This window comes from Leuciscus leuciscus (assembly GCF_965113295.1).
Source record: "Leuciscus leuciscus genome assembly, chromosome: 15".
In the NCBI taxonomy this organism is placed as follows: domain Eukaryota; kingdom Metazoa; phylum Chordata; class Actinopteri; order Cypriniformes; family Leuciscidae; genus Leuciscus; species Leuciscus leuciscus.
Genome location: NC_138739.1, coordinates 6,713,793 through 6,729,451, shown reverse-complemented (window position 1 = coordinate 6,729,451; position 15,659 = coordinate 6,713,793). Strand labels below are relative to the sequence as shown.

The following is a 15,659-nucleotide window of genomic DNA, read 5'->3' as shown; positions in this document are numbered from 1 at the left end:
ATTCTGATTCTGATTACACTCGCCCCCCAAACCTCATTCCCATCCGGGTCACGGCACCACATGTGACCGGTCCTACTCAGCCTGCTCGAGCAAGTTTCGAACCAGCGTCTCCAACATGGGAGGAGGGCACACTAACAAGGACACTAAAGACCACAGCTGACCTCTACTAACTCTTACTAGTTGGCCTCCTTTACACTGTGAGACTAAATAAATTATAAATGATAAATTTCAAAATGTATTACACCCAGCCAACTAGGGTTGCCAACTTATGGAAAGGAAAATAAGGGACAATCGTGGTTCTTTATAGAAAAATAAGGGACAGAATAAGGGACACTCAAAATATTTGGACTGTACCACACAGTCAGTGCATTTCATTTCAGCATCTGCAGTTAAATATGTGTACAAAAGATGTATAAAAGGTTCTCAGTCAAAATCATACAAAGATTTGTCTCAAATAAATGGTTAATTCTCAATTTAGAGCGTATGCCTGAAAATACGGGACAAACTGCGTTCCGTATGGCTTACATACTGGACACTTCATTGATGCCTTAAATACGGGACGATTCCATATTATCCGGAACAGTTGGCAAACCCAGCTATGCCTCAAAGACATGGCCGTAGCCGCTATGAGGTCACCGAGGTCTGGACCACGGTATTTTTCTGAGGTGTACTTTGTGAAATAATTGCCTAATATAGTAGGGGAGAGAGGGGCACAAAGTAACGCAGTTTGTGTAAATCTACTTATGGTTCAGAGTATTTATTTTTTCCCACATTAATTTCCCACATGTCTAGTACAATTATGTGGTTTTGTTTTATTAATACAGTATATACTTTTTTTTTCTTGATACACCCCGCAAGAATGGAAGTGAAATGTGACAACATGCCCCGTAGGTGCGGGGTACATTGTAACATGACCATATGACAGCTTAAAATATTATCTGATCTAATAAAAAAATATATACAAGACAAACTAAAATATATTCTTAATAAAATACAATTATTAACTTTTTCATATAAAATAATGGCATTTTTTAATTTTTGAGTTTTGACTACGAACACAGGAAAACACAGCTATACAACATAGTTCAAAACAAATGAATTAGTAATTTCTGAACATTGACTCTCACTCGTTATTTACCTTTTTTGTCATGTTTTCTCAATAGAATTAATAAAAGTATAGAATATAATAGAATATTTCTAATAGGGGCACATTGTAACGCATTGTGACAACATGCCCCACCTGTACAACTGGGATTTAAACCCGGCTAGTGTCTTCTGCTAGTTAGCGAAGCATTAAAGAACTATCTCAAATGTTAAATAACATATTGGAGATTAAAATAATATCAGATTTGTCTCATTTTAAATACACACAAAAAAATAACTTTTGCTATGGTTTAATAAATGTCTATGGATATCTTCCAAAAAAACAATAATTTTGGCGCATTTTTTCTCTAAATAGTTTTGATATGGCAACTAGTAAATACACCAAGTTTCGTCATGCTAGCATGTGTGGAAGTATTTAAAACAAGTGTGTTACAACTAGCCCTGCGTTACGTTGTGCCCCGCGCTCCCCTAGTGACTCTTCTTTGGTACTGCAGAGATATTGCACAGCACCAATATTAAACAGACCTTCTCCTCTGAGCTGAGTTCAGCTGTAATCTGACCGATCGTCATTGTCAAAAATATTTGAGATGACCAATCAAATCAAAGAAGGCGTGAGAAGAAGCTGTTAGGTGAGAATTTAAATGCGACGCTTCAGTTAGCACTGGCCAGCTGGTGGCGCTATGACATTTAGGCAGTGCCGTCGCCAGACCAAGGAGGGCATATGAAATGCATGGGAGGGCACAATTATTATTAGCCTACAGTACCTATATTTATAATAATTGTATACTCTACTCGTGCAGCACGTAATCATCACGTTAAACATAACCAACAGCAATATGACCAGGTAGCCTATAGCCTACACCACATTATATAGAAGCAATGTTATGAATATCCATACAAATCTTGACTATAAAACATATTAGATGTAACACCAGAAGCATATCTCACACATTGCATTTTAAAGCAGTCAACAGAGGGATATGCATTGCCATGAGACACACACACACACGCACACAAATACACACGAACAGAGACTTTGAACCTACCGGTACTTTGAGTGGAGGCACTTACGGATATCCATGACGAACTGAAGCGAGTAAGCCGGCGAAACCTCATCCAGCTTTCAAAAATGCGCGGTAACTGTTGAGCGGCTACACTGACGTAGGCTACGTCACGTACGTAGCCCTAACTTTCTTTTTAGCAAGGCCGTGATAGGCTGTTGCAGTGTAGATTCCCATCAATCAAACAAAATCACACCATTCTTTATATTTTTAATGTTTGAATGATAAAGAATGCAACATTAATGCAACACAAAATTAGCAACTATGATAATATAAAATTAAAAAGTAATTTTTTTAAGAGATCTGTGCCTCAAGTGTGGGGGCACAAGCATTTTGGGGGCGGGCCCGGCCCCCTATGGCCCGCCCATAGCAACGGGTGTACATTTAGGCATGTATGTGTCTTCAGGCCAGGGCATTTATTAAACGTGTGAAGTGTGGGGGAGATTGCACATTGCATGCTTGAGTTACAACAACTTCCTGTTTTATGCTGATTATAGCATGCTTTAGCACTTAGCTAAGCACATGTGTTTCAACTAGAGTTTTATAAGAGTTATTTGGCTCAGATTCACCAAAATACCAAAGTCTGCAATCAAAATATCTGATTATGAACTCAAGCTTTTCTCATAAAATTTCCCATTTCCAAATTTTTTGTCGGGGTTTTGTCGTGTAGCGTCGCATCCAGTGTAGTATCACTGACTATAATGGACGTGCTGTTGTCTTTGTCCAGTCTAGACACAGTGTTATGAAATAGCAGCGCTCGGCGCATGTTTTCAGTGTTCCACGACCTCAAGCTTAACCTGACATAGTCCTGTGCCATGAACAACAAGGTTCATCAGACTCAGTGAAATCAAGCGGTATCTCTGGTCGTAATCAGTCCTTCACTGACCAATCAGCGTTCATTAGCAGAATGCTAGCGTGTTATGGGCAACAACAACTCAACCTGTAAGAAATCGAAAGGACATAAGTACTCGTTCATTCAACTTTCGACCTATAACCCATGTTGAACTTGCAAAACCTACAATCAAATCTGACATTTCTCAACGGCAATCGGGTGAAAGAGACAATTTAGCCATCTCGCTCCATAGACTCCCATTCATTTTGCACTCATGGGCGATCGCCCCCAGTGGAACTCTGGTGGAACTACAACCACAATTCGGTACAATAGGACTTAATAGGGAGTGACCAGGCTCTCCGTAGACGGGCTCTGAGGTTACTTATGATATTAAAAAAAATCTCAGGTCTCAGATTCTGTCAATTTTATTACGAAATTCAAACAATAAATACCGTTTTGGCGCTTGTAAATGTGACGTGACAGATCCCTAGCAGCACGTGAACCAATCATCTCTAGCCTACTAGCTAATAGCTACTAAATAAACACGAATATATTGAAAGAAACAGTACAACTTACTGAAATGTATATTCATCATACATATACCCATCAATCAGTGTTTTTCAAATGCGGAAAGGTGTCAATAAAACAGCTGGAGAACAATTATGTCACATAACATTTACCTCAGGAAAGCCATTTAATGACCATAATATATAGGCTATAGCTATAGCACGTTAGTTGGCTAGAAAAAAAGAGCTATAGAGAGTATTTTGGTAAATATGTGTACTATTGTATATTACATATTTATTATATTTTTACTTCTATCATTAAATAAAGTTGTTGTTATTATAATAAAAAACGCATTATATTTAATTTGCGTTATTTTTAACCTTAAATAATACTACCAGCATTAGGTGAGATTTTTTCTTGAGAAAAATTTACGCCTGTCTTGTGTTCCTAAAATTTATCCAAATGACTCAATATTAAATCAAATCACAAGAATTGAATTGAAATCGTGAAATTTGTGTCAAGCAAAAAAAAACAAAAACAAAAAAAAACATATAGCTTACCAGAAATTGTACCATATAAACATTGTAACATGTTGTCACTAAACCTAATAAAATTCAGTTTAGTTATTAAAATGTTTTGACAATCACAATACACTTATTGTGATGCAAGATTATAATTTTTTTACCTTAAAGCTGCAGTTGGTAACTTTTGTAAAAATGTATTTTTTACATATTTGTTAAAACTGTCATTATTTCCTGACAGTAGAATATGAGACAGATAATCTGTGAAAAAAGCAAGCTCCCCAGGCTCCTCCCAGTGGTCCTATTGCCATTTGCAGAAATACACTGCTCCCGGTAAGAAACAAACCAATCAGAGCCAGGAGGAGTGTCTTAGCAGTGTCAATCATGCTTGTGTACGCGCTGATCACCCCCCTCTCTCGCACAGCGCGTACCGTCGTTCAAAATCAAGATAGCCGGTGTGCCGCGCAGCTCTGCTAATGCGGACAAACAACTAAAACTGCCAATTTCTCGAGTGGCACCTGCTCATACAACAAAGACAGGTAAACGGAAAAAGACCAATGACGATAAACAAGCGTGTCGGAGCCCATTTACTCAGTGTCAAAAAAAGCCGCATAGCATACAGATAAAATGTCACGCACTGTGCAAAGCAACAATTGAAACCTGCTAATTCACTGGCTTGTCATGTTGCTGAAATAATGTACTAGCAAACCTTATTTAGCATTACACATCGCTAGAATAATTACTTAGATACTGTAACGTTACCATTATATTATCTTGCTAGCTATTTATAACTTATAGAAAGAGTGCAACGTTATGAAGTTACATTACATGTATCGCAAAATACGTAATGATTTGAGGACCAAGTTTGTAGTCAAAGTATGGGCAGGCCATGATAGTCAATGTAAAGCATATTGTTGATGTTTCATCCCTACCAGTGAATGTGCGATAACTGTTTATCCGCCGTCATCAGTGGCCCTGCATGTTTACTAGCCTGCGCGTTCGCGGCAGGCTCCGTTGTGGGGGAGGAGCTGTGGAGGGAGGGCTGTAGCGCAGCAGAGAGCGAGGGGAAGTGACCTGTAAGCTGTGCTAGTTCAAATTTTCAGGCTAAGTCAACGTTTTCTAAAAGTTCCCTACTGCAGCTTTAAATTTCATCAAATAAAACACCCCACTATTAACTAGCGCCATCTAGTGTCCAAAATAGACTCTATAAATTTACACTGTAAATTCACTCACTGGACACTTTATTATGTAAACCTTGTTAGTAACAGGTTTGACCCTCTTTTGCCTTCATAAATGCCTTAATTCTTCCTGGCACATCATACTGGGACGTTATCTACAGGGCTCTCAAGTTTTGAAGACAGGCAAGAGTGACATTTCTTTTATCTGGGAAACATTCTCTAGTCTAACAGCAGTCAAGTTGTCACTGTTTGTGTCAAACAAGTTGTGAATTTGTTGTAACATTAAAACAGGAGATCATGACTTACTCTGTGTTCAGTGATGCTCGGAGCTCGGAGTGGTTTCCAGTCTGTGGGTGCACGAAACTTTCGGAAGACGTTGTAGGAAAATCACGTGAACAATTCCAGGATATGCTTTTTTTTTCACTGGCTGTTGCGTTAAATCTTACCCAGATACAGTAGTGCCATTTTTGATTGGCTATTGTGTAGCCCCTTTCTTTTTTTGACTGGCTGATAAGTGGCAGGCTCGACAGGGAGACGCGCTTGATTCCTGCCGTTGCCATGGTGAGAGCGGCGCGGCCAGAGAAATTTTGGGCGCTGCGGCATATTAAATATATTATAAATAGTTTTTCCGCGTGAGAAATACAATGTGTGGCGGGAGTGCGTGACAAAAGACCGAAATGAGTGACTGTCACGCTCAATGCGTGACACTTGAGAGTCCTGTATCTATAATATCCAGCCTCATGCTATTGATGAGAGGGACCAGGGGCTTGTTATCCGTCACCTGGACTGCGTTCAGCCCCGACAAAACGTAGCACAACGTTTTTCAAACAGAAACGGTGATGCGTTGAACACACTGTTCTGATGACGCAAGAGTTGCAACTATGGCAGCTGAGAAGGCTCATTCTTTGTGTTCTTTGTGAAGAATTTTCTGAGCCTGATGAAGTCGGTATAAATATGTGTTTAATACTACAAAATATGCCCGATGTTACAGTTACTGCACTTGCCGCCCAGAACAAAAGAGAACATCCCAATTGAGTAAAGGGATTGCTGAAACTGAAATGGAAGCACACATCTTACCTAATTCAGACTAAAACACATCTATTTAGCCTCACATACTGACTTTATTTGTAGTTCATACTGTTTTAATACCCTGTATTTTCTTTCTCATTTTTAGGAAAAGCACTTAATTACCATTGTTTATTTCTATACCAAATGTCATACACTTGCAATGAAGCTAAAAATATAAACAACTACATAATTATGTTGATATCCTATATTTTTACAATAAAACTTACGACAAACATGTCTTCTAATATCCTCAGTTGTTGCGTATACCGAGCTGCATCGAACACATTTGTAAATTACTTTCCTTGAACCCATTGTGCAAGTTCACTTTAATACCCCGTGTTTTATATACATGTTGCTGCTGATTGGACTGCAGTTCTGACACACCCACCAAACAAGAGAAAACGTATCTCAAACCCCGTTGCACACCGGTGCACGCCGTTTCCAGGAAACATGACGTTCAACCCGGAAACCGTAGCAAAACGTTGCGCACCGTTTTGAACTTGAACGTACCCCAGCTTAAACTCATCCAAGACACACAGTATTTTTCAAACTTCTCACATGCCCACACGCTGGCCACACACTCCTCGATCTGCGAATCTCGACTAGTGCCTTCATGAGCAGCTCTCTGATGTTTTCAAAAGCTGTCTGCTGTGTGTGTGTGTGTGTGTGTGCAGGGGCGTCGTAAAGGGGGGGGGGGGGGGGGTAAAGGGTACCGAGTACCCAGGGCCCGAGGCAGGGGGGGGCCCTTAGAAGTCAGTTTTCTATACATACATATATATGCACTAACATTTGTATAGCATTTATGTACAAATAAAAAAGTTCCTGTGCAAAACTAAACTTGTAGTTAGGCACTGGTTTGGTATAAAAAAAGTCATTTTATGCTGTGCAGGGCCCCACCACCCCTCTCGAATCAATGTAAATGGTACGACCCGCAGTTCAGGTGCTTCTGCTGCGGACCTGCGGTCGGTGAATCAGTTGATGAGACAGGAGCTGGAGTGAGCCGTGATAGGAACTAGGAAGACAGGAAAATCAGGGGCTCAAAAACGAAAAGAAAAGAAGATTAAAGAGAGAAAGGCAAATGGGGGCAAGCAGTTGCTCACTCAGTTTTTTGAAAAGAAAGGTGAGCTCCAAATGCATCATCGAGCATTGACATTGTTTTAACATAAATTTCTACTCCAGGTAGAATAGCATACATTTATGTTCGTACTCTATTTGAATTATATATCAATACTTTATAGTATCACAACCTACATAGCGAGCAAACAATGTTTCTGGGTAAATAACAGAGTGAGAAGCAGACGGAGGCGGAGCTGGGAGCTCAATACACTGCCACTCCAGGCAGCTGCGCAGCTTGTCTCCTCTTCTGCTGCAGTTCTCCCCAGAGTCAGAAGTTTACAGGAAAACACTGTATATTTCCCTCCATTGTCAAAATCTAACACCCGCGATGGCCGCGAAAACACAGATCGTTAGCGCCTATTTTACCGCAATGTTATGCAAATTAGCTCGCGCACGCTCTTACATTAAGTACGATTGTTCTCAGTTGAATGCACATCTTAATGATTGAAAATGACTTATTTTAAAAACGTAATTCAAAGACTGAATGTCTAGTTTGGCGGTTAGTGTACCCTGTGATTCTATAGTCTGCAATTATTTTAAACAGACAAATAATCATCAATTATCTTGTACTTTTGACAATAAAACAAAAATATGTTAATCAGAGTGTGGCTTATTTTGTTTACATTTTAAGTGTTTTTATGATAAAAATGCAATACCCCACCCATTGGTATCACTATGGTATTTGGTACGGGGGCCCAGCAAGATGGTTTGTACCCAGGGCCCAAAATTTGGTGCTACGCCCCTGTGTGTGTGTGTGTGTGTGTGTGTGTGTGTGTGTGTGTGTGTGTGTGTGTGTGTGTGTGTGTGTGTGTGTGTGTGTGTGTGTGTGTCCACATCCACATACTGTTCTGCCTGAGGAGTTCATACAGTGGCTGGTTTACTGTCGAAAGGTTGGGGATGAACCTCCACAAATAATTCACAATGCTAAGCACCCTTTTCAGTTCCTGCAGATTTTGTGGTGTTGGCAGCTGTCGGATGGCATCCTTATCTGGATCTGTCTGCACTCCTGTCTCGTTAATAAGGTGACCCAGAACCGAATTATGTCTGTACGTGCATGTCTCCGTGTTCAGTTTTAACCCTGTAGACTCCACTCTCTGCAGGACTTGTTCGAGACGAGAGTCATGTTGTTCCCGGGAAGACCCATAGTATGTCATTCATAAAGACCTTCAGTCCTCCAGCACTTGAAGCGTCTCCTGCATTTTCCTCTGGAAGATCTCTGGAGCGCTCGAGATCCCGAAGGGAAGCCTCCTGAAACAATATCTCCCTAATGGTGTGGTAAAGGTGGCGAGTCTGCAGCGCTCTGGGTGGAGAGGGATCTGAGGAGGAGAACACCTTTGCTCCACTAAGCTTAGCAATAATCTCATCAGCATTGGGTAGCACAACATGTTCTCGTTTTACTGCCTCGTTCAGTCTTTGGCACACACTATTCGGTCGGTTGTGTCACACGCTCTACGACACCATTGTTCTCGGTCCTCTGCAACTCCTCTTTCACCCTTTAAAGCATTGGAGTGGGAACACACAGCATATGGCTGCGGCAAGTCTTTTAACCCTTCTGTGCTGTTCGTTTGTGGTTTACCCTCGGGCTATTTTACAAAGATGGGCAAAAATCTTATGACTCATCTAAAAACATGAATAAACTGAGTAAAATGTGACTTTTTTTTTTTTATATACATTTTCATATGTCTCTGGAGACCCCAAACACTACAAGTGGGACTTTTTTTTCCGCACACTAAAATAAAACAAAAAATATATATACTGTATATCATTCAAATTTTTTATTTTTTTTTATTTTTTTTTATATATCTAGAAAGTGTTGACAACTTTACAAAGTTTCATGCCATTTGGTCAAAGATAATTTTTTGTTTTTAATTTTAGCAAACATCATTTACATTTAGTATTTTGACGGTCAGTTTTGAGTGTGACATGCTCACCAAATGCATCATAGCGTTCAGAAGCTCCGTTCACCTCCTCCACTCTCCTTACTAGGTTCATGTCAGCTGATAGAGACCGACTAAGCCGGTTATTCACGTTATATCCACGGGCCACATTGGCAGAGAATGGGCATTACTTTCCCCCAGGGCGATCCAATATGACATTAGCTGTCTCTAGTGTCTTTACTGGGACCAGTGCGGTGAAAGTCTCTTCTGCCACAATGTTTACGTCAGTCCCAGTCTCTATTTTGAATCTTACAGGGGTCGCCCCAATCAGGAGCGGCACCATCCACTGCTCTTCTAGTTCATTTACATTATAAACTGGGCCCAAAAAGTACGAAGGTTGGTCAAAACATTCTGTGACTTCTCTTACTGACCTGTTTTAGCGACATACTCTGGTCCAGTGTCCAGATTTGTGTCATTTGCCTATTAAAGTAAGTTCCATGTGGAAATTGTAAATACACTTTTATTACACATTTATTCACTATAACTGTTGTACGTCTCATCTTTTTAAACACTCCAAACTCTCACACAGTTTAATCTGACCTCATTTTAATTCAGATAACATCTACCAATAAGGCCTATCGTTACAGCATTGCAATAATCTAGCCTTGAGGTCATGAATGCATGAATTAACTTTTCTGCATTTGACAGTGATATCATATGTTGTAATTGAGTATTTAAGATTAAAAAAGCAGTATTACAAATGCCAGAAATGTGGCTTTCAAAAGAAAGGCTGCTATCAAAGATCACTTCTACACTATGGTAGAAAATCTAAACATTTCAGTTTGTTCAGAAGAAAAGACCAAGAAAAACTCACATGTGTTTAATTTTGCTCAGATTCACCAAAATACCAAAGTCTGCAATCAAAAGCAAAATATCTGATTATGAACTCAAGCATTTCTCATCAAATTTTCCCAAGACCAAACTTTCTGGTAACCAAATTATATTTCTCTAAATGAACGATTACATTTACAGGTTACTGTATGTTTGCATTAATGTTCACTCATGAATTTTGTTGCAACAACACAGGCAGACATTATACATGTGATTTAGTGGCTTTTGCGTCAAATGAACCCTGCAATGGTTTTTCTCTTTTATTTTATCAGTACAAACATCTGTGTGTCTGGTTTGATCTGTCGGTGGATAAACAGCTTCTGCTGGATGTTTGTCGTCTCTGTGTGTGTCAGTAGTTTGTGGCTGAAGCGTTTCTTCATTTTCTCTCCTGCTAATAAGAAGCTCACAATCTTCCTCTCCACACAAAACATCTTTACACTGAAATAAAGTGAATCCATCAACAGTCAAATAAGAGTCACAGGTCAGAGGTCAAATATGATTGACAGCTCACAGCACTAAATAACACACCAGTAGATACAGATATCTAATCCAATATTTCACTCTTCTGCTATTAGTTTTCATTCAGGGCCAGAATTCATTGAAAATGTAAGATCAGCAAAAGCTTGTTGATTTTCGTGATGTTACAGGAGACGGATGTGTGAGCGGAAACTGACTGAGGTTGGGGGAGGATTCACACAACCAGATAAATATCTCAGTTCAATCGTGTTTGATAGCAAGTATTTTCAGATATTTTAAGGGTTGCTATCATGGGTTTTTTTTCCAGAAAAACGATGAATAAAATGTTTTTAAAATTAGTTTAGTTCTGTTTGTGGCGTCTGGTTGGTGAATTTTAGATGTGTTGTTATGGCTTCAGTTGTTTCCATTTTTCTACAGAATTATACCAGTTTGGATCAACACAAATTAACCCTTCAAATGTAGGAGAAGTACTTCCACGCTAGAAATACAGTGCTCATCTCCAGGCAATCCCCAAGTATTATACTGAACCAACACATGATTTCCTCAGATCTGGGAGATGAAGACCTTCCCTGCAGTCATGATCTAGAAGTCTATTTAAAACCGCAGCCCAACCCTGACAGTGGTGTCTGTCGAGGTAGTCTTGCGACGGCACTCGAGGTGATACCAGGGTCTTCCACAGAGAAAGAGTACAAAACATCACAGATAGTTGCTCAGAGGGAAGTCTCTGCTCCTGAGTATCCAGAATATGGATATGTCCAATATGTCCTGACCTTTAAACTGGGTCAGACTGAGGGCGACTCCATACCAGAAATTTTTGCCCCCAAAGCAAACTTGAAAGTATGTGTGTACGGACTCATATATTACTGCAGACTTCTAGAAGGAGAACTTAGGCAAAGGCCCCTGCTCCCAAAAAAGCTTCTTGCCTGATGAGGAAACCATAAAATGAGGTCGACTGATGCCAAACTAAGTCCTATAACCTCATTCAATTCTGTTGTACAGCAGCTCTAAAAAGACAATAGTGCTGTTGTTCAGCCGAAGTCAGTTCAGTTAAATTAATCAATTGTGAAATGAGTTCATTTCAGCTATGAAGCAAAACAGTGATGTCATCATCCAGCTCAGTTCAGTTCTCATATAATAGTGTCAGGGAATTCAAGTCAATAATATTGCCGAATATTAAGTGTCCTAAACTAAGTATTCAGAGGCGACAGCGGAAAGGAACCCAAACTCCATCATGTGACAGAAAAAGAGAAAAAACTCTTGGGAGAAACCAGGATCAATCGGGGGAACACTTCTCCTCTGAACATGATATGATTATGATATTTCATCCAGCTCCTTCTGCTTGAAGATCGGGATACATTATGCCGGCATAAGGAGGGAGGAGATGAAGCGGTTATAGGGGTCGTCATTGTGATTTTGCCAAGACATACATGTTCCTGGATCAACATATTTTAAATGATTGGTGAATAACACTGATGTTGAAGCACCTCACCCTGGTTCTAAGCCTAAACTTGACATAAACTGTAAACTTGTCCCTCAAATCTGATTGGTTGATTGGAAAGTGGTTCCAGGATCAACATCTTTGTTTTACTTGGTGTGGCAGCTTTAACTAGAGGTACACTAAAGATTTAATAAATTCTGCTCAACCTACACGTTAGCATGGATAACCAGACCACAAAATGAGGTGGGCTGTTATACAGTTACCGACTAAGCCACCCTGGGGCCTCTTTCCGGGGAAATGCCCTTCACCCTAGAGCAAGGCTCACAAAATGAGGTGGGCTGTTATAAAGTTACCGACTACGTCACCCTGGGGCCTCTTTCCGGGGAAATGCCCTTCACCCTAGAGCAAGGCTCACAGGTTCGTTACAGCAGAGTCAGGTATCAGACATGGGTTGAGTATAAAACAATAGAAAACTTTATTTTCCATCAATAAAAGTTATCCAATTTTATTTAACACAAAAACACCAATAAATCAAAAAAGAATCCACACAAAATAACACACGGACATTCACTTCAGAATTGGGCACTGGCCCTGCTTGACAGAAAGGACACAGCAATCATACGTGCACAGTCACGCCACACCCAATTCTGTAGAGAAAAGAAATAAGACAAAGTAACACAAAACACACACACGCTAAACCAGTTATAAAAAAAAAAACATTATGCAGAGCGACAGGCAATCTAAGACACAATTTTAAAAGAGTTCACCACATCAGTTCGGCTCATCGAATCGAGGTGCCGCGTCCGGTCACCCGACAACCAATTCTATGATGGGCAGAAATGGGCCAAATCAGCCAACAATGTTACAAAAAAGAAACATTCAATAGGCCGCCCTTGGGTCGACCACAGATAAGAAATAAACAAGGAAGACTTAAATCACACACAAAATATATACATGGATAATATACCCAGTCAATATATACTCAAACCAATAAGGAAGATATAAACCACACACCAACAATCAACTCACAAGAAAATCAAATAATGTTTAACCCTCTGGGGACCAAGCTGTTTTTGGGGCCCTTGAGATGTTCTGACATGCTCTGACATTTGTGCTTTTTTCAGTTATTTATAAACATGTTAATGGCAAAGGTGTAAATTCACTCTATATAGCACAAACAGGCCTACCATAATATGCGAGCAACATGTATGTAGATGTTTGTATTTTTAAGAGAATAATGTTCATGCGTGGTTATTTAAAAAAATAAAAATGAAAGTTGCTGAAATAAGACCACAAAACTCATACAAAATATGTGCCCACAAGACTTTTGACTAATGGATGTTGTCCCTTTCAGTTCTAGCTTCAAAATTATGTGAAAATAGTCTTGCTTTATCGTTCACAAAAAAAAATACATTGATTTAAATGGTGTAAAACAGGTTTTGCTTGGAAAGCCAATATGCGAGGGGGAGGAGTAGTTTACACCTTAGTCCCACCCACTCTGCATAATGACTCTGCATAATTAGCCATTCATTCAGGTGTGACACTGACTGAGCCACAATGCAAAGACAAAATATATATTTTGAAGAAGACTTATATTGACCATTTAAGATTTTGCTTACATCTATCTTGTAAATATGTTTTGCTATTTTATTAAAAAGGTTACAATTACAACAATAATTACAATTTCAGCAATATTTCTGCAAAAAAGTACTCTTTCTTTGTAAAAAAAAAAAAAAAAAGATTATAGGCCTACATTTTATCATATGTATTCATTAGTTTGAATATAGCCAACATTGGAACATCTTAGTCTATGACTTTATTTTTGACAAAATAGTATTTTATATATATTCAGAAAAGCTTATTTGATGTGACAGTATATTCTACAGTAAAAACTGTACCCAAATCTAGTCAACAAAATGTTGTCTTTCATACTTCGCCTGACTGTAACGCAGTAACTGTAACTGTAAAAGCAGTTTATTCTTTCACACACAGACGCGCGATTCATATTTAGGCTAAACACTCTTTACAAATAGACGCGCGATTCATATTATAGAAACGCGATTCATATTATAGAAACGCGATTCATCTTTTTGTTTACATAAGCCTACAACGTTATTCCATAACGTTATTCCACATTAACACTTGAGAAAGGATAACTTAGCCTACCTCACTCCTCAGCGGGATCTGCTCCTCATATCAGCACGGAAAATTTTCTCCATAAGGTAGGCTATATTATGCCTCTTTGTTTACAGCTGATGTGGGGGCGTTTCACAGACTGAAATGGTTCTCAGAATTTGCGTTTGAATAGCACGCGCTCTCCGCGGAGTGGTCACATTACTTTTGAATGGCTCGTAATGAGCTCGACTGGAGTCGCTCTCTTTTTATACAGATTACAGAAGCTGATAATATTAGTTTTTTATATAAATTACTTCATTTAAAAGCTGCGATCTCAAGCTTTATGCCCGTGGGTCTGTTTGCCTGTTTGACTGAATTTTCGCGGAGTTATAGATAATTTTCGAACGCGTTTCAAATGGGAGTTTACTGACAGAGAGAAGGCAGAAATAGCATCATGTTAGTTTTTCTTTATTTGTCAAAAAGCAAAACACTTTATTTGTATTGTGAGTATACAGAAAAAAAATAGAAACTGAACAGGATCGATTGATGTATTACACGAAAATGAAAGATCAAAATTAACAGAGCATTTTGTGTTTATTTTTCATTGCTAAAAAAAAAAACGAGCAAAACGCGCGGGCGCGTTTTTGGTCCCCAGAGGGTTAAAGAAAACAAACTGCAGAAAGGAATGGTGACAGTTAGGTGGCTGATCTAATATTTGGATGCCACTAAAGGCTTTTGACTCAAATTGGTTACTCACAGCACATAATCGATGGTGAAGGCACCACGCCAACGGCCCACAATCAACGGTCCAGCTGATTGAGCGTGTTAAACACCATGAACACAAACAATGGAGAAGGGACCAGGCACAGCGCGTCTACACGCGAGCTCAAACAGAGTTAATGGCGCTCGTCTGCCGGTTCAGTAGAGCAGACAAACTCGTACGGTCCTGTCTCCCTCAAACCCTGAAAACAGGATATAGTCACGGTGACAAGTCTGATGATGTTGAAACAGGCATGAAAAACAAAGCAGACAGCAAGAGGAACATCCACACCGAGGTTTAGATGAAACCCACAGCCCACTGTAACATCCCTTGCACGTTGGCCCGCACCTTAAATATAAAATACAGCACACACACAAAATGTGAATTTGGCCAGCCCGGCTACTAACGATCATATGGTTATCAACTCAGTCAAAACATACCTGTAGTGTGATTCACACGGCACCAAAACTGCTGCGTATTAAACACATATCAATGGAAACAGATCAAATTGAAGGCATCCCGCAAAGCTCCTCTGTCCACCCTTTAACAAAAACCCATGGAATCCCTGTGAGACAACCCAACGAACAAGCCACGCTACAATCACTGCCAACAGCTCCTACCTTACAAATATTCACGATTCCCGCCGGAAACACGGTGACTCACTCAATGACACAGAGAGAACGCACACCCATAGCGACACCCTTATATATTACC

At 39.7% G+C, this 15,659-nt stretch overlaps 1 protein-coding gene across 1 annotated transcript in view; it reads left to right on the top strand.

Annotated features, from left to right (window-relative positions):
- The window catches only part of LOC309474951 (uncharacterized protein), a gene marked incomplete at both ends in the record, with an annotated part of 355,810 nt that overhangs the window by 233,901 nt on the left and 106,250 nt on the right, over window positions 1–15,659 (top strand). The gene's annotated exons all lie outside the window — the stretch shown is intronic.